Raw genomic sequence first — 25,362 nt, 5'->3', positions numbered from 1 at the left:
GTCTTTTGCCCCGGCCACTGTCTGGCTCACCCGGCTCCGCTGGCCTGTTTCGCCTCCTGCGCTGGCGTCGACCAGATACTCCGCGGCTCGGCTGCCTGCAAGACCCGGAGGGCGGAGCTGGCTCCGGCCGCGCGGCGCGCACGCGCTCGCTTGCTCGCCCCCCGCGGGGGCTCTGGGCATGCGCGGCGCGCGGCCGGCTCTGGCGGCGCGCGGGGAGCGGGCGGGCAGCTCCAGACTTCGCCGGCGGCGGCGGGCGCGGCGGTCCTGCCCAGCGCGCGCCCGGCGCTGTGCTCGCCCGGGAGACCGCCGCTCTTCGGCTGCGGGCGGACGGCGGCTCTGCGGCTCGCGGAGGCTCGGAGGGGCGCGGTCCGGTTCGGGGGCTCTCTCCGGGCCGCCTCCTGCCTTGCCTGGGCTCGCGGCACCTCGGCGGAGAGCCGCGGCCCCGAGGGCGGATCCAAGGTAGGAGCTCCTCGGCGAAGGGCGCCCGCCGGGGGTCCGTCGGCTGGAACTCTCCCTCGATTTTAAAAATCCGCCTTTGTGTGCTCGGATGGAGCGGTGCCAGGCGCCGCGTCCGCTTTCCTTCACTTTGACTGCTTGCAACTGGTGTTGGGAGCCAGGTGTCGGGGACGCTGCCGCCGGAGCGCGTCGGCGCGCGGGGTCGTGGGCGCCGCGGAGCGGTCGCAGCCCCTCGGCAGCCCGGCCGGCCCCGCTCCGGGCTCCGGGCAGGCTGGGCAGAGATGCGGCGTCCGTGTGACATTTCCTGGCAACCTGAGCTTTCGCAGGTACACCTGCCCTTATCTGGTCCGTGGGGCGACTACAGAGCGAATATTCTCACGGCTTATTTTAGGCGTGGGGTTTCGAGAGCTACCCTCCCCACTCCCAGATTGGGGGTGGGGGGTGTCTTTTCAGATCGACACTTTGGGACAAGGTCCCACCATCGCATACCCCGTTAAATTAAGGTAACTCTTTGTTTTTGAACAGTTGTTCAAAACAAATTCCTGTTGACTCTCCTAATTCCTGTTGACTTCTCCTGAGCTTGCTCCACTTCACTCACCATTTTACTTTCAGGAAGACGGCCTTCTAGTGTCTGTCAGTTTATGCCTCTGGAGAGGATTTCCCCACCACTGTGTACCCTGCTCGCGCCTCCTACGCTCACTCTTTCTACTTTTCTTGCAAAGACTGTCTTTATGTAGAATCTTTGCCCGGAAAGCTCTCTGGGTTGTTTCTCAAATCCTTCGTTAGTAGTACTCATGGTACTGATGGAATGTCTTTAGGGGTAGTAGGACGCTGTGGTATTAGGATTTGAAATCCACGGACGTATAGAGCGCTAGGAATTGGACTTTGCCTTTACAGAATATATTTCAATGAAATGTATTACTGCTTTTCTTTGAAAAGTTTTCATTACTTGCCTGAGATGACGCAGGAATAGCTGGTATCTTAAGAGTTTAGATAAAACTTGGTTTCAGATGCATGTGAATAGTTTGATTATTTATTTGGGAGATAAGAAAATTAGGATTCTCAGAGGACTTCTTTATATACACATAACAAAGTAACTATGTTGCGGTGTTTACGCCTGTTTATTTCCATGGAAAGGAGACCGTTCTTCTCTACAGGGGCTTGGGTTTGGAAAGTGTGCCCTAGTAATTTAGATCATGTGGTCATTGATACTAAAGTAAATGTTATCCTCTCTCACCTAGTATAGATTTCCTGTTTGGAATTGGAATTTTCTGGGCATATTGCTATAGTTCTTAAAATGCTAGTGTGGAATATTTTGGGTCATGGATTTGCACTTTTACTTACAATTTGAAAAACAATGCACTTTCTAAGTAAAGGGTGGAGTAGAATGTATCACAAAAGTAAAAACATGGAATGCCTTTAGTGCACAATTCATAGATTGACTTAAAAAAATTCCACAAGTCATTCACTTTACAGCAGGGGAAAAAAGGAAGACTTGTTTTTAATTCTACTATTCTGATATAACTATTGTTCACAATATTCGATGCATTCTCTTAAGAAATCTTTTTTCCCTCCCACTTTCCACTATAATTTTACAGTAATTATCAGTCTTTTATTAATAGCGGAGTAATACTTTAAATTAAGTTGTATTTAAGGTGATGTTTCTTCAGCATGGTTTATTCTAGTTTGTTTCCTATCAGGGATCTAATGTCTAATTTTGAATGCTTTGTTTGTTTCTGACCAAGTGTAAAGATTTTGTTTCCATTTCTAGTTTTTCTTACTTTCAATTTTTAATCTCTGCTGAGACTTTTCAGATATCAGTCCTTTAGTATGTTACAACACAGGCTTTCTACTCTTTGCTTTCAGTGTTTTTGTTTGATACATTTCAAATCCAAGTCCTTTCTTGTTCTTACACTATACTACACGCATATTCACCCACTACTTTTTCTTCTTCCTCTGACTCCGATTTTCTTCGTTTACCTATCTTAACTCTGTAGCAGCTCCCTTGACCTCTGGTTTGTGTAAGAAAATAAAGTATCCAGAATAAAAGATGATAGTTTTTCTCAATTCTCTCTTTAGAATGCTCGAAGTTTGTTGGATGACTATTTTAGCACTGATTTAATTTACATAAAATATAGGTTAACTTTTCTGAGTTGTATTAAACATATTTGGTAGCTATTTGGATCATCACAAAACAATCTAAGTTAATGACAGCTAGCAACCTTTCAGGATCTGCACTGGTTTGTAAGGGGGAAGAGTGTAATTTTAGTAAAGTACTTCAGCTACATTACATCCCTGTTGGGAATTAATGCATACAATTGTTCGCAGCTGTCAGTGATTGAAAATATTTTCTTAAAAATTCTGTAAAAGAGCAGTTGTAAATATTTGAAGTTTAATATATGCAGGGAAAGTGTGAAGTTCTTCAGTGCTTCACAACAACCTCTTCAGTATTTTCTAGAAATATTAAATATTTAATTTCTTTTCCAATCAGTTTTAGATTTACGGAAAAAGTGGAAAGTTAGTACAGTGACTTCTCATATACCCCGATATCCAATTCTTCCTCTTATTAACATTTTACTTTAGTATTTAGTACAATTTATGAATGAGTATTGGTACATTATAAACTAAAGTTCATACTTTGTTTGGATTTCCTTAGTTTTTATCAAAATCTTTTTTTCTGTCCCAGGAGCCTGTCATCTAAGATAGCACATTACACTTAGCTGTCATGTCTCCTTCGGCTCCTCTTGGTCATTACAGTTTGCTGGACTTCCCTTGTTTTTGATTATCTATACAGTTGTGGGGAGTACTGGTTGGGTATTTCATAGAATTCCCCTCTATTGGAGTTAGTCTAATTTTTGTTTTCACGGTCGGACTGGGATTTTGGGTTTTGAGGAGGAAGATCACAGAGATAGAGTGCTGTTTTTGTAACATCAAATGAAGACTACATACTATCAACATGATTTACTCACTGTTCATATTGTTCTTGATCATCTAGCTGAGGTAGTGTTTGTTACGTTTCTGCACTGATAAGTCACTCTTATTTTTCTTTCCATGCTGTCCTTTGAGCAGGAAGTGACTGCATAGCCCATACTTAAGGAGTGAAGAGTTACGCTTCTCCTTGAGGGCAATCTGTATAAGTTATTTAGAATTCTTTGTTTGACATGGCAAATTTGTCTCTTCTCATTTATTTACTCATTTACTTTTATTGGTCTGGAATCATAGATATGTTGTATACCAGGGGTTATAATCTAATACTGCTTTATTTTGTTACTCAAATTGTTTCAGCTTTTGCTATTGGGAGCTATTTGAATTGGCTCCCGTGTCCCTTTGATATATCTCCATCAATTTGAGTTTTTTTTTTTTATCACTTTCTTACTTTCTAGCATTAAAAGATACTCCAGGCTCATCTTGTGTATTTCCATTTCCTGCCCCAGTCCTAGAATCAGCAAGAAAGAATATGGTTCATTTTATTGGGAAATGGAATTAGAAGCCAAGATCTGGATGCTAGGTGTTCTTGTTGTAACTGGGGTGTCATTGCTTCTAGGCCCTGTTTTCTCACGGAGCAGGAAATACATGTGTGTACAAAAACCCATGTATATATACTTATCTGTGTATATTTCTCTGTGTAACCACATGCATCTGTATTAAGCTAAATATGATTTCATATGAATGTCTCTTACTCTACTCCATTACCATTAGTATCATTGTGGCCTCCTCTCCTTACTTATCTGTAAACTCACTCTAGCCATAAGGAGAAAACTGGCTCCTACTGTCTGCCATCCATTTACCTAATTGTTCAGTTCCATTATATATGTTTAGTATATCAAAATTGTTAGCCTGTACTCCCTTTACAGAGAGTGGGAAACAATGTTATTAAGTAGAGTACAGTGCTTATGTGTAGTTTATTTTGCTTTTAATCTTACAAGTTACACTCCTTTTCCCCTTATCCCCTTTAGTGAGATTGTTGCACACATTTAAAATACAATTAAATCCTTTTGTTACAATTTGCATTCTATCTGGGGCTCCCTCTGACTGTCTAAATGATTTAAAAAAATTTTTCATACATTAGGGTTACTCATGTCCTGTAAAGCACTGTGAGTTTTGACAAATGCATAAATTCATGTACTCATTATTACAGTATCAAAGTATCATGCAAAATAATTTCAACTCATTAAAAAACCCCTGTGCTTCACCTGTCACTCCCTTAACCCCCTCCTCTGACAACCATTGATATTTTTTACTGTCTCTATAGTTTTGCCTTTTCCAGATAGCATGTAATTGGAATCATACAGACTTGTCAGACTGGCTTCTTTCACTTAGGAATATGCATTTAAGGTTCATGCATGTCTCCTGGTGATTTGATAACTCATTTTCTTTTCTGTAACTTAGTATTGCATTATATGGATGTTTCATAATTTGTGTATCTATTCATCTATTGAAGGATATCCTGGTTGCTTCCATTTTTTGGTAAGCTGCTATGCATATTCATGGGCAAGTTTTTGTGTAGACGTAAATTTTCAGGTCAGTTTGGTAATATTTAGGAATGTGATTGCTGGATCATTTGATAGAATTATGATTAGCTTTGTGAGATGTTGCCAATGTGTTTTCTAGAAGTGGTTCTACCATTTTGCATTCCTATTAGCAATGAATGCAAGCTCCTGTTGCTCCTCATTCTTGTCAGCATTTGGTATTGTCAGTTTTTTGGATTTTATGCTTTCTGGCAGGTATCTAGCAATATCTCATTATTGCTTTAATTTGCCATTCCCTAATGAGGTTTGGTGTTAAGCATCTTTTCATATGCTATTTTCCATCTGTATATTTTCTTTGGTGAGCTGTCTGTTCTGAACTTTTGCCCATTTTTATATAGGTTTGTCTGTTTTCTTATTGAGTTTTAAGTATTTTTCATATCTATTTGGTACAATCACTCTATCAGATATGTGTTTCAGAAATATTTTTTTCCAATCTTGCTTGCCTTTTTATTCTATTAATCAGGGTATTTTCAAAACAAATGTTTTTAATTTTAACAAAGGCCAACTATCCATTTCATGGGCAGGCTTTTGGTGACATGTTTAAAAACTCATGGCCAAACCATCTATATTTTATACTATTTTTTTCCCAAGGAGTTGAATAGTTTCACATTTTATATTTAAGTCTATGATCCATTTTAAATTAATTTTTGTGAAAGGCATAAGGTCTGTGAAGATTGATTTTTTTTGTTGCCTATGGACTTCTGGACTTACCAGTACCAAGTAAATGTGATTTTTTAGTCAGAGGTAGATTATAAATTAGGTTTAACATTGAAGAGGAAAGTGTTTTTATTTAGTTTTTTTAAACATGTCCTGCAAAATTGCTTAGAAAAGAAGCAGTTAATAAATGAATTGGAAATGAAAACATAATACTACATAGATAGCTGAGATTGGTTCTTGGACATTGTACATAATTCACTTTCCTCCTCCTCACAATTCAGAGATAGTTCTTTGTGGAATATGGAATTGTTAATTCAGAGTGACATCTGTCAGTTCTTTTAGATATAACCATAGGAAATAATAATTTTTTTTCTTTTTCATGAAGAGGATCTGAAATAAGGGATTTGCAGGGTATATGCTAAGAAGATCCTCTACCATCTAAAAACTTGAGATTTAACTATGTGGTCTTGAATCTCATTCCATGCTACTCCTCTTGTACAGATGGGCTTTTTCAATTTCCTTTGTTTTGGTAAACGCTTTGTGTTATTGACATTGAGGCCAGAAGTATTTATATATTGTTATACTACAGTTAGAATCAATAGCCTTCAAGAAGCATCTAGAGAAATCTGACATAAAAACTTTGATGGCACATGTTATGTACATTATCTCTTTTCACTCTTGTAAGAGCTCTTTAAGGCATGTGTCCTTATTTCCATATTACAGGTAAGAAATACATTCAGAAAGATTAAGTGACTTGTATATGGTCCATGTGAGGAGAAAAAGACAGAGTTGGGATGGAAACTGATCTTCCTTCCTCCCAAACCAATGCATTTTCCACTTGTCTGTGCTGTCTCTCATAAAAGAAAAACTGCAAGGATATGTCAGTATGTCCTTGATTTTATTATTTTAACACTTTATAACAGTTTAAATGACTATTGAGCTAAATGAGAATGGCTCAGAAGATTATGTTTTTGAGATTCATGCAGATTCCTTAATTTCTTTTTCTTGTTTTTTTTCTGTTGACTGATCTATATCCTACTAATGCAGAGATATGAGGTGCTGGGTCATGTTTATAAAGTATGAGCTTCCTTTAAAGAAAGGAAATTGTGAGGGATTAAGAAAAATAAAACAAGTAATGTCATTACATCATTGTTTATTCCTTTCACCCACTGAATTATACATTTCTTGAGGGCAGGGAACTGAATCTCAATTATCTATAAACACATGACATCACATATGATACTAACAAAATGTTTGTTTAATGAATTAGCACATACTATAATCTTTTTACAGAAGTATGTTTAGAATGTTTAGAAGAGGTTGAGCTTTTCCTCACAGTAGAAGTTGAAGATTATTATATTTCATTCATTCATCATTAAATGAGCATTTGTTGAGTATCTGTTCTGTGCCAGACTCTGGGAATACAAAGATAAATAAGACAGGATCTCTGCCTTCTATCATTAGGGAACCCAGAGAAGAGAGATAACCAGTCATTCACTAGAGTGTAGACCTAAAGGGAGTACATATTAAGTAGACAAACAAGCAATGAGCTTTGAAATCAGAGACTTTAGTTTTCTTATCTAAGAAGTGGAAATGATAATATTACCTACTTGAAGCAGTTATTGGTTGGGAGAGGTTTAGGTTAAATGAAATAATTATATCTCAGCACATAGGTAAAGGGAGAGGCTCAGTATAGTTGAAGGAGTGAGAAAAGTCTTTATTGAAGGATGTGACATTTGACTTTCATAGGATAAATTTTTGAGGCAAGAATTGGGGCTCTAGGCATTCCAGGCAGAATGATGAATACATTTGATGTGTGCATTGGCAGGCCTGATGGGAGTGGTGGGAAATTCTGCACATCCTCACAGAATGTACAGGGTTATTAAAAATAACTGAATAACCAGTTATTTTTCATTTTTATAAGTAGCAATACAATAGAGTATTCATTACACTGGAGTGGGAGAGAATAAAGGTAACAAACCCATTTTAAGAATTGCATGAATCTCCTATTCTAATCATATGACTTTATAAATATAGTCCTTTATGTAGTAGATAAATTCTTATGTTCTTTTTCAGTCCTGTGATACGCAAGTGATTTTATTTATAAAGAGTACTTGTGTGTTTCTGGATGAAATCAGAGATCCTCTCTCAAACCATGCTTATTTTCTGTACTGTAGCAACATTAGAATGTGATATCCTGTAAAAGTGTGATGTGCTCCTCTTTGAGGCTGTCCACAATTTTAGAACCATGAACAGTTTCTGAACAGAATTTGAAACATGATACCTAGGAATGTGCTAAGGTAATTTGTGAAGTGAACGGATTATGTGCTTGGTAAGAGGTTCAAGTTCTACAGATGAAAAATTGTGTTTTAATATAGGAAGGAAAAATGAAAGAAAAAATAGAAAAAATGAAGATCAATAGAAGGAAGAGAAGTTTATATTTGAAGACAGGGATAAAAGTCCAGGCCCAAACAACTTCCCAGGTGAATTCTACCAAATACTTACATAAGAGTTAATGCCTATCCTCAAACTGTTACAAAAAATTGAAGAGCAGGGGGGCATTTCGAGATTCATTCTATGAAGCCAGCATTACACTGATCCCAAAACCAGACAAAGACACTGTAAAAAAAAAAAGGAGGAAAAAATTGGGATATTCACCAATATCCCTGGTGAAGACGGATGCATAAAAAAAAAAAATCAACAAAGCATTAGCAAACTAAATTCAACAATATATTACAGGGATCATGCACCATGATCAAAGGGGATTTATTTTGGGGTGTAAGGATGGACCAGTATCCACAAATCAGCATGGTAACACCATATTAATAAATGAAGGATAAAGAATAACATGATCATCTCAGTAGATGCAGAAAAAGCATTTGGCAAAATTCAACATCTATTCATGGTAAAAACTCTCAACAAAGTGAGTATAGAAAGAATGTACCGTGACATAGTAAATGCCTTATATGACAAACCCATAACTAACATCATACTCAATGATGAAAATCTAAAAGCTTTTCCTCCAAGATAAGGAATAAGGCCAGGATGCCTACTCCTGCCACTTCTAGTCAATATAGTACTATAAGTCTAGCCACAGAAATTAGATAAGTAAAAGAAATGAAGAGCATGCAAATTGGTAATGAAGAAGTAAAACTGTCACTATTTGCAGATGACATGCTACTATATGTAGAAAACCCTCAAGACTCCACAAAAAACTACTAGAATTAATAAATAAATTTAGTAAAAAAAGTTGCAGGGTACAAAATTTATCTACAGAAATCTGTTGCATTTATAATAATGAACTATCAGAGAGAGAAATTAAGAAAATAATCCCATTTACAATTGCATCAAAAAGAATAAAATACCCTGCAGTAAATTTAACCAAGGAGGTAGAAAGATCTGTATTCTGAAGCCATACGCTAATGAAAGAAATTGAGAATGACACAAATAAATGGAAAGATATGCTCTCATGGATGGGAGAATTAATCTTGTCAAAATGGTTATACTACCCAAAGCAGTTTATAAATTCTGTGCAATCCCTATCAAAATACCAGTAGCATTTTCCACAGAACTGGAACAAATAATTCTAAAATTTGTATGGAACCACAAAAGATTCCAGCTAGCCAAAACAGTGTTGTGGAGAAAGAAGAACAAAGTTGGAGGTATCACACGCCCAAATTTCAAACTCTACTACAAAGCTATAGTAACCAAACAATATGATACTGGGGAAAAAAAAACCAAAACAGACTCATAGATCAATGGAAAAGAATAGAAAGCCTGGAAATAAACCGATGCTAATATGGTCAATTACTCTGTGACAAAGGAGGCAAGAATATACGAAGGGGAAAAGACAATCTTTTTAATAAATGATGTTGGGAAAACTGGACCACTTTCTTGTATCATATACAAAAATAAACTCAAAATGGATTAAAGATCTAATTGTAAGAGCTGAAACCATAAAACTCCTAAAAGAAAACATACTCAGTAAACTCTTGGACATCAGTCTTAGCAGTATTTTTTTGGATTTGTCTGCTCAGACAAGGGCAACAAAAACAAAAATAAACGATTGGTACTACATCACACTAGAAAGCCTTTTCACAGAAAAGAAACTATCAACAAAATAAGAAGCGAATCTACATTTTTTTTATTTGCAAATGACATTTGATATTTGCAAATGACATTCCTGATAAAGGGTAAATACCCAAAATATATTAAGAACTCATACAACTCAGCACCAAAAAAAAAAAAGAAAGAAAAATCTGATTAAAAATGGCCAGAGGATGTGAATAGACTATGTTTCTGAAGAAGACATACAGATGGCCAACAGGCACTGTTGCTCAACATCACTAATCATCTGGGAAATGCAGATCAAAACCATAATGAGATATCACCTCACACCTGTCAGAAAGGCTATTATCAAAAGACAATAAATAACAAGTGTTGGTGGGGATGTGGATAAAAGGGAGCCCTGCTACACTCTTGGGAATGTGAATTGGTGCAGCCACTATGGAAACCTTATGGAGTTGCCTCAAAAAATTAAAAACAGAAATACCATACTATCTAGCAATTCTACTTCTGGATACTTATCTGAAGAAAATGAAAACACTAATTAAAAAAGATCTATGCACCCCTGTTTATTGCAGCATTATTTACCATAAACCAAGTATCCATCAGAAGATGAATGAATAAAGAAGAAGTGGTATAGAAATACAATGGAATATTACTTAGCCATAAAAAAGAATGAAATCTTGCCAATTGTGACAACATGATGTGCCTAGAGGGTAGTATTCTAAGTAAATCAGAGAAAGACATACCATATGATTTCACTTATATATAGAATCTAAAAACCAAATGAACAAACAAAACAGAAACAGACTCATAAAAACAGGAAAAAACGTAGTTGTCAGAGGGAAAGTGGGTGAGGGATGGGTAAAATAGGTGAGGGAAATGAACAGGTACAAACTTCTAGTTACAAAATAAAAAAGTCACGGGGATGTAAATTATAGCATAGGGCATATAGACGATGTAATAACTTTGGTGATAGGTGGTTATTAGATTTGTTCTGGTGATCATTTTGTAATATGTATAAATTCTAATCAATATGTTGTATACCTGAAACTAATATAACATTGTATGTCAACTGCACTTGAATGAAAATAAACTAAAAGAAAAATAGAGAGGGAGAACATGTTTTTTCAAGTCCTTTACTGAAGGCTATTGATGTGAATATCATTTCACTTAGGAAATCCTTTATGAGCATCATTAGAGTAATACCTATTAGTCTATCACTATTAGAATATTATTCCTTATTCCAGAAATACATACATATTATTGGCTAGTGCAATAATAGAATGTTCCCAGTGTCTGAAATATAATATTGGTGAACATTAAACACTTTACAGTTTTTTTCTGCTAATTCTAATATTTGTAATGTTTTATGTAATTGTTTCTTTTTTCACTAGAAAATGTTTAAAATGTACAAGTGGCAAAATATATCTGTAACAAAAAAATGTGTGCAATTTGTCCTTTTTGAAAAGGCATTGAATACAATTTGTGTAATTTTCTACAAAAATCTTGATGTTTGAAGTTAGTGGTAATTTTAGACATGAGCGTACGATAAGGTGGTTTTAAATATGTTGACTTTTAAATTTGAAGAAAGATACACTAGTGATGATAGAGAAGGAAGAAAGATTTTTTTACCTGATAACAGCATGCTCAGCTTGTCCGTATTTGTATATGTGTGTGTGTAGGTAATGTCCAATTTCTCTTTTCAGTGTGTTTTAAAAACCTAAAACTGTTTTATGACCAAGTGTATATTGGGATTTAAAAATACTACTCTTTAGTCTAGAAATACTGATTTAGAAACCCTCTCTTTAGGTTGAGTTGTCATTATTTTAATGTGCTTATGTACACTGTCAGAACTTCTGATACATAGTCTGTTTATTTTCAGTACTGTGTACTATGACTAGTTTTTTTTTTTTTTTACATCTCAGGATCCTTTTAGTCAAAAGAGAACATTAGTTTTATTGTCAGTTCTTTTATTTAGTTCTTTTGTGAGACCTTGCTAGACATTTTGAATAATTTAATAGAAAAGGAATTCTTTCTGTAATAAAAATCTAGTCATTGGGCCAAATCTTGTAGCATTATTCACACGATACTCATGCATGTAAAGGCATGGAATTAATATATAGCCTGAATAGTATATATTAAAGAGGGTGTTTTTAATTATTGAGGAATATAGCCCTCTAAAGATTTTAATTAGATTTGTATTAATTCACAGATTTGCTTAGTCTCATCTCTTCTATGTTTAAATGAATAATCCATGATAGCCAAGCCTGAACAACAATGTACAAAGGATAATATAAGAAATTACAACTTCACTTAAATTTAGGAATAATCAGTTGTACATTTTTTATATATTAATATATTTGCTATCATTGTGGAATTACAGAATAAAGTGTTTAATGCATCATCTTTTCTTTTTATATTATTTTAATTTTTTATGTTTCTTCTCTGAATTATTGAAACAAAACATTTCAGCACCATTTATTACAACACCCATGCATTTGGCTGTATTTCAGATTTTTCAGCATTATCTTAATACTTGCTTCTTCCCATGGCCTCATGAAGAAAACAGTTTTACAAAAATCTTGAAGCAGATAAATGACCATGTGGGTTTTCCCTTGACACCCCTTCTCCATCCTGCTTTCCTCCTCTCTGCTTTACCCCATTCTCTAGCCCCAGTGCCTGACGGCCTTTTTCAATCCTTAAGACAACTTTAGGTGAAAAACATATCTTTCATAACTTTGCTATCTTTCCAGTTACTGTTCTAACTCTTTCTTACTGCCTGGTGAGATGTCAGTCATGGAGGGTGAAATCTGAAGAGATATTCATGGTACTTTTAACAGTGTAGGTTCAGTTTAGGCTGACAGAGGGTTTAAAACAAAGGCGTGATTCAGACTCCAAGAAGGGACTAGTGGTTACTAAAGGGAAGGGGTTGGGGAGGGTGAGTGGGGAGGGAGGGAGGGAGAAGGGGATTAAGGGGCACTATAATTTGCAATCACAGTATAGGTAGGTCATGGGGAAGGCAGCACAGCACGGAAAAGACAAGTAGTGACTCTATAGCATCTAACTTCGCTGATGGACAGTGACTGCAATGGGGTTGGAGGGACTTGATAATATGGGTGAATGTTGAAACCACAATGTTGCTCATGTGAAAACTCCATAAGATTGTATATCAGTGTTACCTAAAAAAACAAAAAACAAAACACAAAAAACCAAAGGTGTGACTGAAGTCCTCATCACCTTCTTATTTGGATAGTAAGCAAATTATTTTGGAAGTAGTGAAGTCTCATAATGAAGATAGTGAAATCTTGTCCAGAGTAAATACATTAGCTAATGTAGTTAACATTAATGTGATTAATTTGAAAAGGTCTGCCTGGTTTTGTTTGTAGTAAAAGTTTATGCTACTGATAGTTTTTTTAAAACATTTTGTTTCAAAGGAGCCCCTTAACACTATAGGGAGCTTTAGAATTTGAATTCAAATATATCTCAAGTGAAGTCATGTAATATGTAAAGTAATTTTTGTATGGCATGCTCCATGGCCTTCTAAAGGGTCTGCAAACAGGAATAAAAGTCTACATCTTACCTCTAAGGCCTTCTTCCCTCCACCCATATCTGCTATCTATAGTTATTTACATTGTCTTTCTCTGCCAGGTAGTTAATGGATATTTGAAGTACGAATTTGTGAGCTATCACTATACTACAGAATAGAAGACCTGAGACTGTGGGATAATTTGATCCAATGGCTACCAATTATATTTTGTGTTACATTTATGGTTTTCAAAGGCATTTATGTGATTTAATTAAAATATTCCAAATTAATGGATAAAGTGGTAAAATGATTGGGAAAACTGGTGCTGGTCATATCTGATAATTGGAGTAGTTCAGTGGTGACAAAACTAGAAACCCTAATGTTTCTCAGGAACCTTACCATCATCCTGTTCGTGAGCTACATATGGAGAACTTTGTTTTTACACACTGTGAAGAACAAAGTATTATTTCATTGCAGTATATATTACATATTTATTCAATAAAGAAGTACAAAATAAAAGGCTTTGGATTCTGAACATGGAAATTCTTATTCTTGCAAGACTTAATAGCCAGATCTTCCTAGCTAACATTGATTTTATTAGGCAAGTGTGGATATTAATTGGGTTTTAGGCATTGAATGTAACATATGTTTGCTCTCCATGGAGGCTGATCTAGTTCCATGTTCCTGGGTAATGGATGTGAATTTGGGGGGTAGCTTTTTAGTTATGTGACTGATCGAAGCTTGCTGAGTTTTTCTCTTTCAAAGGAGGACAAGAGCGTGGAATTTGGCAAGGGGCTGATTTGAGAGCATGGCTTAACTTAAGGCCAATGAAACTAATTCGTTTAAGTGTTTCCCACTTCCCCTCACCCCGCCGCTACTGAAGGAACTTTTAAGAGTTTCTAGTTGTGATCCTCTCAGCTCCCTATCTCTCCCCGCCCCCACCCCACCTCCAATTGCTCTTACAGAGTTTTTGGGACTGCTGTCAACCATAGCAATCACTGGGAAGGATAATACTGAGGCAAAATTTCTTCTAAAAGAAAAATTGTAGAAGAGGAATATGTACAGAAACACATATCGAATACAATAAAATACTATTAAACTGTCCTTTGTCAGTGAGAGTGAGTTTTGTTTGTTGTAGTGGTGATGGATCTTGTTTGATACATCTCAGCTTTCTCCACTGATCCTTCTGTGATACGCATCTATGAGATAGTTATGTGAGGTTAGGGATTTAGCTAAACCATTAGCAGCCCCAGTGCCTTAGTTCAACCCAACCTAATTTCTCCATCTAACAGTTCTGGACATTACAGCTTTATTTGATAGAAATAATACATATTCCTAAATAGTGATGATATTGTAATTAACAAGACAGCCAAGGTTCCTATCCTTTCTGTGTAAACAATATTAGAAGCCTAAATTAAAAGCATAAAATCTTGTAAGAAACATAAAATTCTAGGTAAGTGATCGAAATATGGAAAATAAAGAAAAACCTTTTTTGGCCTCTTTCTCCCTTCCTCACTCCTTCCTTCTCTCTGTTTAATTTCTAAAAGAGTGAGTATATTTACATTTTGTATTATAATTTTTTACATGTATTTATACAATTTATGGATTTATAAACAAAATCTGTTTCCAAATGTGTGATTTTACAATAATTCCACAAAAGAACATTTGTTATTTATGAACAGCTTTGGGAAAAATTATAGTATACCAACACTACCTTTGAAAGATTTTCAGCTATTAAAGTCAATTTAAGATCAGATCAGACAAGTATGGTTTGTGTTATTTTTAAAGACACTATGCAATATTTTTTTCCTGGAAACTTTTAGGAATGGTGAAGGCATTATTCATAAAATGAAGTCATACTAGAGATTTCAGGCTGCTTGTAAAGTGTTAATCTTTAGAGATGGGGAAACTCATCTTAAGTTTGGAATGTGAGTAAGTTTAAGGCTGCCATATGAAGCAACAGTGCCTTTCATTTTACTTACAAGAAAGAGAAATGTGGGCTCCTCCTCCTATAGTGGAGCCAAGCGCTTTCTAAACACACATCTCAAATTACATGCCATTGAAATGATCCCCACAGTGTGTTTGGCTCATGTGTTTCTAGTTAGCTACTATGAATGAAAGATTCATAACTATCTGTTTCAAAAAAACATCTCTGTTTGCATTGCAAAGAGCTTAATAGTTTGGAAATGGAATCCAGAATTGCTTTTAGTTCCTAAGTCAGCATGTATAGGTTGTGCCATTGAATGGCACTGAACTTAAAAAAAAATTTCTGTGCGCAAAGGAGGTTCTGAATAAATATTTACCAAATCATCGAGTACTACGTTGCCTGTAGAGGGAAAAAATTGCCCAAGTTTCCTACATTCTTAGTGATTTGGACCAAATATTTTTGTAGCTATTTGTATATATTTGTAATTAGAAAGTCCTGCTGACTTTGTTCCCTTTTCTTGCCTATTGAGTAGTGTATAAAGGGATTGTAGGGAGGAAGAAGTCATACAGACTTGCCAGACAGATGATTGGAGTCTCTGTGGCGACCTTGTGACCCCGCTTTCCAAGCTCTGTCTGCCTAACTGGCGAGTTTTATAGCTGTATGTTGTTAGCCTAACAGTAGACTTGTATACAAGTTGGGGACTTGGGGAGAGAAGGTAGGATATAGATGTAAATCTATCTCTGCAGTTTTGCCAAATCCATAACATAGAAGCACTTTTGTTATACAAGAAAACTTAATTCATGATTTCCTCACCAGAGGATCTTATTTATTTATTTTTCAAATGATGGCATTTTAAAAGTTATTTTTGAAGACTTTTCTTCTTTTTAAAGGAAAAGTTGGTATGAGAATGTATTGATAAAGAGCAGAGGAATTGTTTTCATGCTTTTCTTCTGCAGTAAATTAGCTTGTGTGTTTCTGGTGGCAGTTCCTCAATTGTCCAAATAAGATGAGGCTGTTTTTCTCTCCTTAAGCAAGAATTTATGAATTCAGGTAGTTGATTATATTTAGTAAAGTCACATAAGATTTTCAGCCTTCATTATAAATTCAGTGAATTGTACTGCAAAAATAAGAATCTAAGTACTAGTATGAATCCATTTTGTTTGGTCCTAACTGACCTTTCATTGCCACCTTGCTTCTGTGGATGCTGGCTAGACCTGGATGGAAGCGTCTTCCTTCTCCGTGTGACATGTATGTAGGCATGTCATACACTATGCTGACATAGTTGTACTGAGGTTATTTGCTGGAGTGATAAATACAGACTATGTCAGCTAGACTAACTTAAATGACACTCTTTTTTCCTAAAAGGTACTTGAACTCAGAATACTTACTTGCTTCTATCATGTTATTTCTCTCCTCCCACCCCCAGCACTTTCTTGCCCCTCTCCAGCATATCTTGAAGAGGCTGGAAAACTTAGCTCTGAACTATTCCATGCATCCCTTTTAACAGGTGATTGGTCCCATGCATACCTTTAATACCAACTGCACCATGGTATCTCTATTTCCCTTCTTCTTCTGAGGATGATTCCATTAATTTGGCCTCATGATTGCTTTCTAATTTTCAACTTGACGCAAACTGAATTGTACTAAGAGAATCATCAATAACCAAAATTAATAACATTGGAATGTAATTTTAATAATTTAGTCCCCTGTTTCTTGTAAAATGTACTATGGAATCAGTTTAAAATATTTTTCTTCTCTAATATGTATCTCAAAGCATTTATAGTGTAAGCCCTTGGACTTCATGGGTCTCTTGTCGGGGTATTATGCATATCTGGAGACTAACCTCTGAATGTTTCCTCTTACTCACTTTTCCTACATGGGTCAGTCCACAGTCATCTGTACCTGAGCTCACATCTCTAGGTCATTCGTAATGTCCTAAAAGCCAAACCAAAAGGAAAATGTTTAGTTTTTATATTACTTGATTTTCTTGTAACATTTACCTGTAAGCTCTCAGAGAACATGGATTATGTGTTCTTCACTACTAAGTTTTTTTATCACCTAGAATTTCTAGTACTTTGTAGATTGTCTGTTTGCTGAATGAATGTATGTCTGTAACAGTCACTGTCTTTCTTTTTTTTTTTCAAGAATGTGTTCTTCCTTTGGCTCTCATGTTGCTATTCATTCCTGGTTTATATCCTGCCTCTCTTTTGTTATTCATATGTATTTAGATGTTGATTCAGAAGCCCTGCTCGTCAGAGTCTAATACAAGTCTAAAAGTTGTTCCAAACTGATAATCTTCTCAAGTAAGCTGTAGCCCCATCTGTTAGTAGCAGGGAGAGCCAGGGCTTTTTTTTTTTAGCCTCAGTTCATGGTTTTATTCATAATCTGAACATTCACAAGTTGCAAAGTTTCTGAATTTTCCAGATTTCTTTTCCCAGCCCTCCTTTTAATTCATGTTTTATTATCTTCCAAGATGACTTCAGTACTCACATTGTTTCAGTTAGAGCACTGACTCTCAGTTCTTTATCTCCAATGGATACCGTTCTCCTAAGCTCTAACCCTTTATTTCTGAATGTAACTCAGTGTTGCCCAGGCCTGGTAGATTTCACTCCCAGAATATATCTGTTGCCTTTTTCCTAACCCCACTCCCCTTTCTTTCTTTTGTATTCCTCTAAATGGAGCCACTATTACTGAAATGATAACATCAGTGATCTGTGAATCTTTTCCTTCCCTTACTACTCTGTCATACCTTTAAGTGATCAGTCACCAAATTGTGTGATTTTTATTACAAACTGGCTGATAGGGCACTCACCTCTTCCCTATCCTCACTGCTATTCATATTGCTACCCTGCTTAAAATTCTTCAGTGGTTCCCCATATGCTCGTTATAAATTCCAGTTCCTCCTTATAGTGTCAAACAGTGGATCCCTCTGTGACCCAGTTCCTCTTTTCCTTTCAGGCCTCATTCTTTGATTCTTGTATTTCACAAATGTAATGATAATTACAATTCCCTGAGCACACTTAGCTTCATTTTTCTAAGTCTTTGCACATGCGGTTCCCTCTGCCTGGAGTTTGTTCTCTGTCAACCTCATAAACTTGTCTACATTATTTTAGATTTGGCTTAAAGTTCACTTACCCAGAAAAAATTAGTTAGTTCCTTCTTTGTGCCAAGTAGTATCTTATATTTAATTTAAAGCAGTAGTTGTGTTGCATTGTATGGTCTATTTACTTGTTTTTCTCTTTAACCAGTCCAAACACTTGCAGGTAGAGAATGTGCCTGAATATTGTTTGACTTTGTTGTGCCTTAACTCAAGGCTGGGGGCACATATATACTCAGTTATTTTAATGCATATTCAATGAACAAAATGTTAAAATGCTTTTTGGTGTTAGTGACATTCCAATCTCTGCTCTACATGTAAACATAGTGTAATAGAAAAACTAGCAGGATTCATTTGTTCACAGTTTGACCATTTTACCTGCTCTCTTCCCCAGAGTGTTCTGGGCATGAAATTGTAAGGGAGACACAGTTTTTCTACAATATCATTCTATTTCCCTATCTCTTGTCATTCTTCCATACTTTGCAGCATAGATGCCTAAAGGTTATCTTCAGTTGTCCAAGACCTGTCATTGTTCCCATCCTTCTATGCTTGTGAAATTTACCATTCAAGTTACATCTGGCCAAAAAGTCTGTGATTTATAGATAAAATGTTGGGATTGAGCCAGTATAGAGAGTTTTAAAATTGAATCTTGTTCTTCTTGACACCACCCTTCATAATCTTTATGCTAAAAGAAGACCTGCAGTATTCGCCAGTAGATCCATACCCAATCAAAACATCTCTCTGGAGGGAACTTATTTTGTAATTTTAATTACTTAAGAAATCTTAATTATTTAAGAAAAATAACCTATAACTAATTAACATAGATGACAAAAAATCTTAAAATATAAGATATATGAGAAATTTAAAGATTGTGTAGTCCAGCCATGTTATTTTACTAATGAAGAAAGGTAAAACAAGACAGGTCAAATGATTTGCCCTAAGCCACACTGCAGAATTAGTCCTTAAATCTCAATATCCTAAGCCTTCATGTGACTGTACTATCATATGTCTGATGCTCTCTTGAACTTGGTCAGTAAACTGAGAACTCATTTATAAAAACTGTTCAAGACTATCTTTTTTTTTTTTTTTTTTTACTAGGTATAGTGCTAGGCACTGGGGATACAGATGGTAATAAGGTGGTCCACTGTGGCTGGGACTAAGTCATGGAGTGATGGAAGTATTAGAAATTATTTAAATGTTATAAATAATTATCTACTACTCAAGTCACAGGTACAATAGTTCGGCCTTTATTCAATATTTCTGTTAAAATTTTGGAACAAAGTTGTTTGGCTTTTTCCCAATCCCAGAGGAAAGAGAAAGAAAGAAAACAGAAGGTGATGATGAAATTCTAGAGAGTTATATAAACACTAATTTTAAGGGACAATTGACAGGCTAGGAAGAGAGTGAAAAAATATGCACACATTATATACTATGTGCTTTTATATGCCCCATACATCAAGCAAAAGAACCCAATCATTGCAGACTAATTCTATTTAATCAAGGGGAAAAAATATGTCTCATACCTCAATGCACTATAAGAATGTAGTAACACATCCTGCTACTTGATACTAAAAACGTTTAACCATAAAATAACCATCAAGAAATGATTATAGATCAAATCTGAGCAGAGTGTCAGTAGGTGAGTGTCCTCTTTACTGCAGAAGGGTGATATCATCATCATGGTGGAATAAGAGTGTTCTCCTGTTTCCCCTTGCCAGAGAACACCAATTTTGACAATCACCCATGAACAGTAGTGCCCTGGTGGAGTCTAGGGGTCCAGTGGAGCTGTAACATACCATGGATGAAAAAAAAATATCTTAGTTTGGACTTACTGGAGATGGTAAGGGAACAGTTTCGCTTTGCCCACATCACTTCTTCCCCAAGACAGCATGGCTCAGTGTCAAGAGAGACCTTTTTGGCCTGTGATTTCTCCCAGAGAAGATGAGAGATTGTGAGTGAGTGCTCAGCATCTCCAGTGTGCAGAATGTCACCAAAGCTTCTTTCTTCTCCTATCCAAAATACTGAGTCATGAATTGCATGACTGAGGCAGTGGGTAACTGAGAAAACAGCAGCTAGGGCTCAGAGTGGAATGTATCAAAGGGATGCAGATCCTACTAGTGTTTTTGCAGACTACGTCAGGAAGCCCACCCATGAGCTGCTGGGGGTGCCTTGCCTGTGGATCTCTACAACTAGCCCACAGACACCCCTAACATGCTGCATGCCTCACGCCTCCTACCTTATGGCCATCTCCCTGTGTACATCTCTGAAGCAGAAAGACTGATCCTTTGCAAATGGCTTTTGAGCATATGCAGAAAGCCAGCCTTACTCTGTAGGACTGGGAGAAACCACACAAATTTGAGGGGGTGTTATCAACACTTGACTCGGCTTTGCAGGATCCACTGAAGGCATAGAATCTTAAGAGTTCCCCCACAAGAGGGAACAAGAAGTGTAGAGTGGGTATATTAATAGAAAAGAACTGAGAAAGCCTCACAATCCCTAACAAGGCTGATGCAAGGTTTTCTTTTATGAAACCAGTTAATAAAAACTGGACAGGTGACTACTTCTTTTTATGCAAAGATGACAATGAAAGAATTCAAGGAATATGAAAAATCAAGGAAATATATCACTAATGGGACACAATAACTTTCCAGTAGCCAACTCCCCCACCTTCCCCAAAATGGAGATCTGCCATTTTCCCAGTAAAATAATTCAAAATAGTTATTTTAAGGTAGGTCAGGGAAAACACAGAAAGACAATTCAATGAAATCAGGAAAACAATACATGAACAAAATGATAAGTTTAACAGACAGATAGAAATCATGAAAAAGAACCAAACAAATTCTGGAGCTAAAGAATACAATGAGTGAAATGAAAAATGCAATAGAGAACATGGACATCAGACTGGATCAAGGGGAAGAAAGAATTTGTGTAGAAGATACGTCACTTCAAATTATCCTATCAGAGGAGAACAAAGAAAAAAGAATTAAAAAGAGAGAAGAAAGCCTATGTGAACAATAGTATACCATTGAGAGAAACAATCTGTGTATTATTGAAGTCCCAGAAGGAGAAGAGGGGGAGAAAGGGGCAGAAAGCTTATTTAAAGAAAAAATGAGAATATACCCAATAGGGAAGCTCCTAATTCCCCCCCCCAGATTTCAACCCCAAATAGTCTACTCCAAGATGCATTATAATAAAACTGTCTAAAATTAAAGACAAAGGGAGACATTTAAAAGCAGCAAGAGAAAAACAGTTCCTTACGTACATGGAAACCCCCATATAGCTATCAGTGGATTTCTCAGCAACAACCTTTCAGGCTAGGAGAGAGTGGGATGATGTATTCAAAACTGGAGACAAACTACCAACCAAGAGATTTTACCTGCTGTGGGAATTCATCATCACTGTACCTGCTTTATGAGAAAGGTTGAAAGGAGTTCTTCAAGCTGAAATGAAAAGATACTAATTAGTAACAAGAAAATATGAAAATATGAAATGCATTGGTAAAGGTAAGTAGTCATATTCACAATACTCTAATACTGTAATGTGATGGTGCATTAATCATTTAACTCCAGTATAAAGGTGAAAGAACAAAAGTATTAAAATAACTACAACTGCATAGTTTACTGATGGATACAAGAGGTAAATTGTGACATCAAAAACAAAATGTGTGTCAGAATAAAAGAGCAGAATTTTTGTATGTGAACAAAGTTAAGTTGTTATCAGCTTAAAATGAACCATTATATCTATAAGATGATTTTTGTAAATGTCATGGTAACCATAAGCAAAAATTTACAGTAGATAAACAAAAGAAAAAAAAAAAGAAGGGAATCAATGCATACCATCACTGAAAATCATCAATTCACAAAGGAAGACCACAAGAGAGGAAACAAGGAACAAGGGAACTTCTAAACACCAGAAAACAATAAGATGGCATTAGTAAGTACTCACCTATTAGTCATTCATTTAGTTAATGGATTAAATTCTCTAATCAAAAGACTTGAATGGCTAAGTGGATTAAAAAAAACAAGACCCAACTGTATGCTGCATATAAGATATTCAGCTTTAAGGGCACACATAGGCTTAAAGTGTATGGATGGAAAAAGTTATTCTATACCAGTGGAGACCAAAAAAGAGCAGGTATAACTATACTTACAGCAGAAAAAATAGACTATAAGTCAAAAACTGTAGCAAGAGACAAAGTTATTATATAATGATAAAGAGTTGATTGATCAAGAGGATATAAAATTATAAATACATATGCACCCAAGTTTGGAGCACCTAAATATATTATGCAAATACTAACAAATCTGTAGGGAGAAATAGAAAACAATTCAGTAAGAGTAGGGGAACTTTAATACCTCACTTTCAATAAAGGATAGATCATCCAGACAGAAAATCAATAAAGAAACATTGGACTTGAACCATACTTTAGACCAAATGGACCTAACAACAGCCCTATAGAGAATGTTCCATCCAACAGCAGCAGATAAAACAGTCTTCCAAAGGATACCCCAAATATTCTCCAGGATAGATCTTATATGTAAGGGGTCACAAAACAAGTCTTAGCAAATTTGAAATGATTGAAATCATACCAAGTATCTCTTCTGACCACAGTGGTCTGAAACTAGAAATCAGTAACAGGAAGAAAGCAGGAAAATCCACAAATATGTGTTAATTAACATACACACAAATAACCAGTGAGTCAAAGGAGAAATTAGAAGCAAAATTAAAAAAAAATTCTTCAAACAAAAGAAAATTCTGAAACTTATGGGATGCAGCAAAAGCAGTTCTAAGAGGGAAATGTATAGTGATAAACACCTCCATTAAGAAAAAGGAAAATCTCAAACCAACAACTTAACTTTATGCCCCAAGGAATTCAAAAAAGAACAAACAAGGCCCAGGTTAGCAGAGGAAGGAAATAACAAAGATCAGCAGAAATAAATAAAATAATAAAAAAGGTCAATAAAACAGCTGGCTTTTGACAAGATAAACAAAATTGACAAACATCTAGCTTGACTAAGAAAGGAGAAAGTTCAAAAAAAATCAGAAGGGAAGAGGAACATTACATCTGCTACCACAGAATTACAAAGCATCATAAGAGACTACATAATTATATCCCAAGAAATTGTATAACCTAGAAGAAATGGATAAATTACTAGAAACATATTCAAGAAGAAATAGAAAATCTGAACAGACTGTTAATGAGTAAGGAGATTCAATAATCAAAAACTTCCCCAAAAGAAAATGCTAGTACCAGATGATTTCACTGCTGAATTCTGCCAAACATTTAAAGAATTGAAACCAGTCCCTTAAACTCTTTCAGAAAGTGAAAGATGAGGGAGCACTTCCAAATTTATCTTACAAGGCCTGCATTACCCTGACTCCAAAGCCAGATATGGACACTGTAGGAAAAGAAAAGTACAGGCCAAGATGGATGCAAAAATTCTTAACATGCTGGCAAACCAAATTTAACAGCGCATAAATTTCATAAAACAACAACGTGATCATGTGGGATTTATCCCTGGAATGCAAGAATAGTTCAACATATTCAAATCAGTCAATCAGTAGAATGAAAGATAAAATCATATGATCATCTTGCTTAGACGCAGAAAAAGCATTGACTAAAGTTTCATGATAAAAACTTTCAACAAATTGGGTATAGAGGGAACATGCCTTAACATAATAAAGGCCATGTATGACAAGCCTGGAGTTAACATCATACTCAGTGGGAAAGGTGGAAAGCACTTCCTCTAAGATCTAGAATAAGACAAAGGTGCCCATTCTTACCAGCATTAGTCAATATAATACTGGCAGTCTTAGCCAGAGCTTTTAGGTAAGGAAAATAAATAAAGGCATCCAAATTAGAAAGAATTAAAATTGTTTTTGCAGATAATGTGATCTTAAATATAGAAAATCTAAACACTCCACCACAAACCTATTAGAACTAGTTTACAAATTCAGTAAAGTTGCAGGAGGCAAAACCAACACACAAAAATCAGTGTTGTTTCTATGCACTAATAATGAGCTGTCAGCAAAATAAGCAGTTCCATTCACAGTAGCATCAAGAACAGTAAAATACTTAATAATGAATTTAACCCAGGGGTAGAGACTTGTATGCTGATAATAACTATGATATTAGTGAAAGAAATTGAAAATTGAAGAAGACAAATAAATGGAACAATATCATGTATAAGTGTATTGGAAGAATTAATATTGTTAAAATGTCCATACTACCCAAAGCAATCTATCAATTCATTGCAATCTCTATGAAAATTCCAAAAGCATTTTTCATGGAATTAAAAAAAATTACAGAATCCACATGAGACCACAAAAGACCTAGAATAGCCAAAGCAATCCTCAGAAGGAAGAACAAGCTGGAGGCATCACACTTCTTGACTTCAAAGTATATTATAAAGCTATAGTAATGAAAAAGTATGGTTTTGGCATAAATCTGACACATAGACCAATGAAACAAATAAACACACATGTGTGGTCAGTTAATTTTGACAAGGGAGTCAAGAATAATCAATGGGAAGTGGAGTCTCTTCAATAAATGGTGTTGTAAAAACTGCACATCCACATGCAAAAGAATGAAATTGGACACCTATCTTACACCACTTACAAAAATTAAATTGAAATGGATTAAATACTTAAATAGAAGACTTAGAATCATAAAATATCTAGAAGGAAACAGAGAAAAAGCTCCTTGATGTTGGTCTTGGCAATGATTTTTTGGATATGAAACCAAAAGCACAAGCAACAAAAGCAAAAATAAACCAGTGAGACTACCTCAGTCTTTAAAGCTACACAGCAAAGGAAACAACAACCTGAAAAAGCCACCTAAGGAGTAGGAGAAAATACTTGTAAGCTGTATATCTGATAAGGGGTTAATATCCTAAATATATGAGGATACCTTATTAACATAAGCAAAACAAAACAAATAATCTGAGTAAAAAATAGTCAGAGGACTCTAATAGTTTTCCAAAGAAGACATACAGATGGCCAACATGTACATGAAAAGACACTCAACATCACTAGTTCTCAGGGAAATGCAAATCAAAATCATCATGAGATATTGCCTCATACTTGTTAGAAAGGCTCACAT

The 25,362-nt window shown here is 36.0% G+C and overlaps 1 protein-coding gene across 1 annotated transcript in view; it reads left to right on the top strand.

Moving 5' to 3' along the window:
• The first annotated feature begins 322 nt into the window (after positions 1-322).
• The window catches only part of EPS8 (epidermal growth factor receptor pathway substrate 8), a 183,301-nt gene continuing 158,261 nt past the window's right edge, over positions 323-25,362 (top strand). The window contains exon 1 of the mRNA XM_036908960.2: positions 323-459. The gene's annotated coding sequence lies outside the window, so the exon portion shown is untranslated. The remainder of the gene's footprint in view (positions 460-25,362) is intronic.

This window comes from Manis pentadactyla, chromosome 14 (genome assembly GCF_030020395.1).
Source record: "Manis pentadactyla isolate mManPen7 chromosome 14, mManPen7.hap1, whole genome shotgun sequence".
NCBI classification, from domain to species: domain Eukaryota; kingdom Metazoa; phylum Chordata; class Mammalia; order Pholidota; family Manidae; genus Manis; species Manis pentadactyla.
This window is presented reverse-complemented; position numbering and strand designations above follow the sequence as displayed.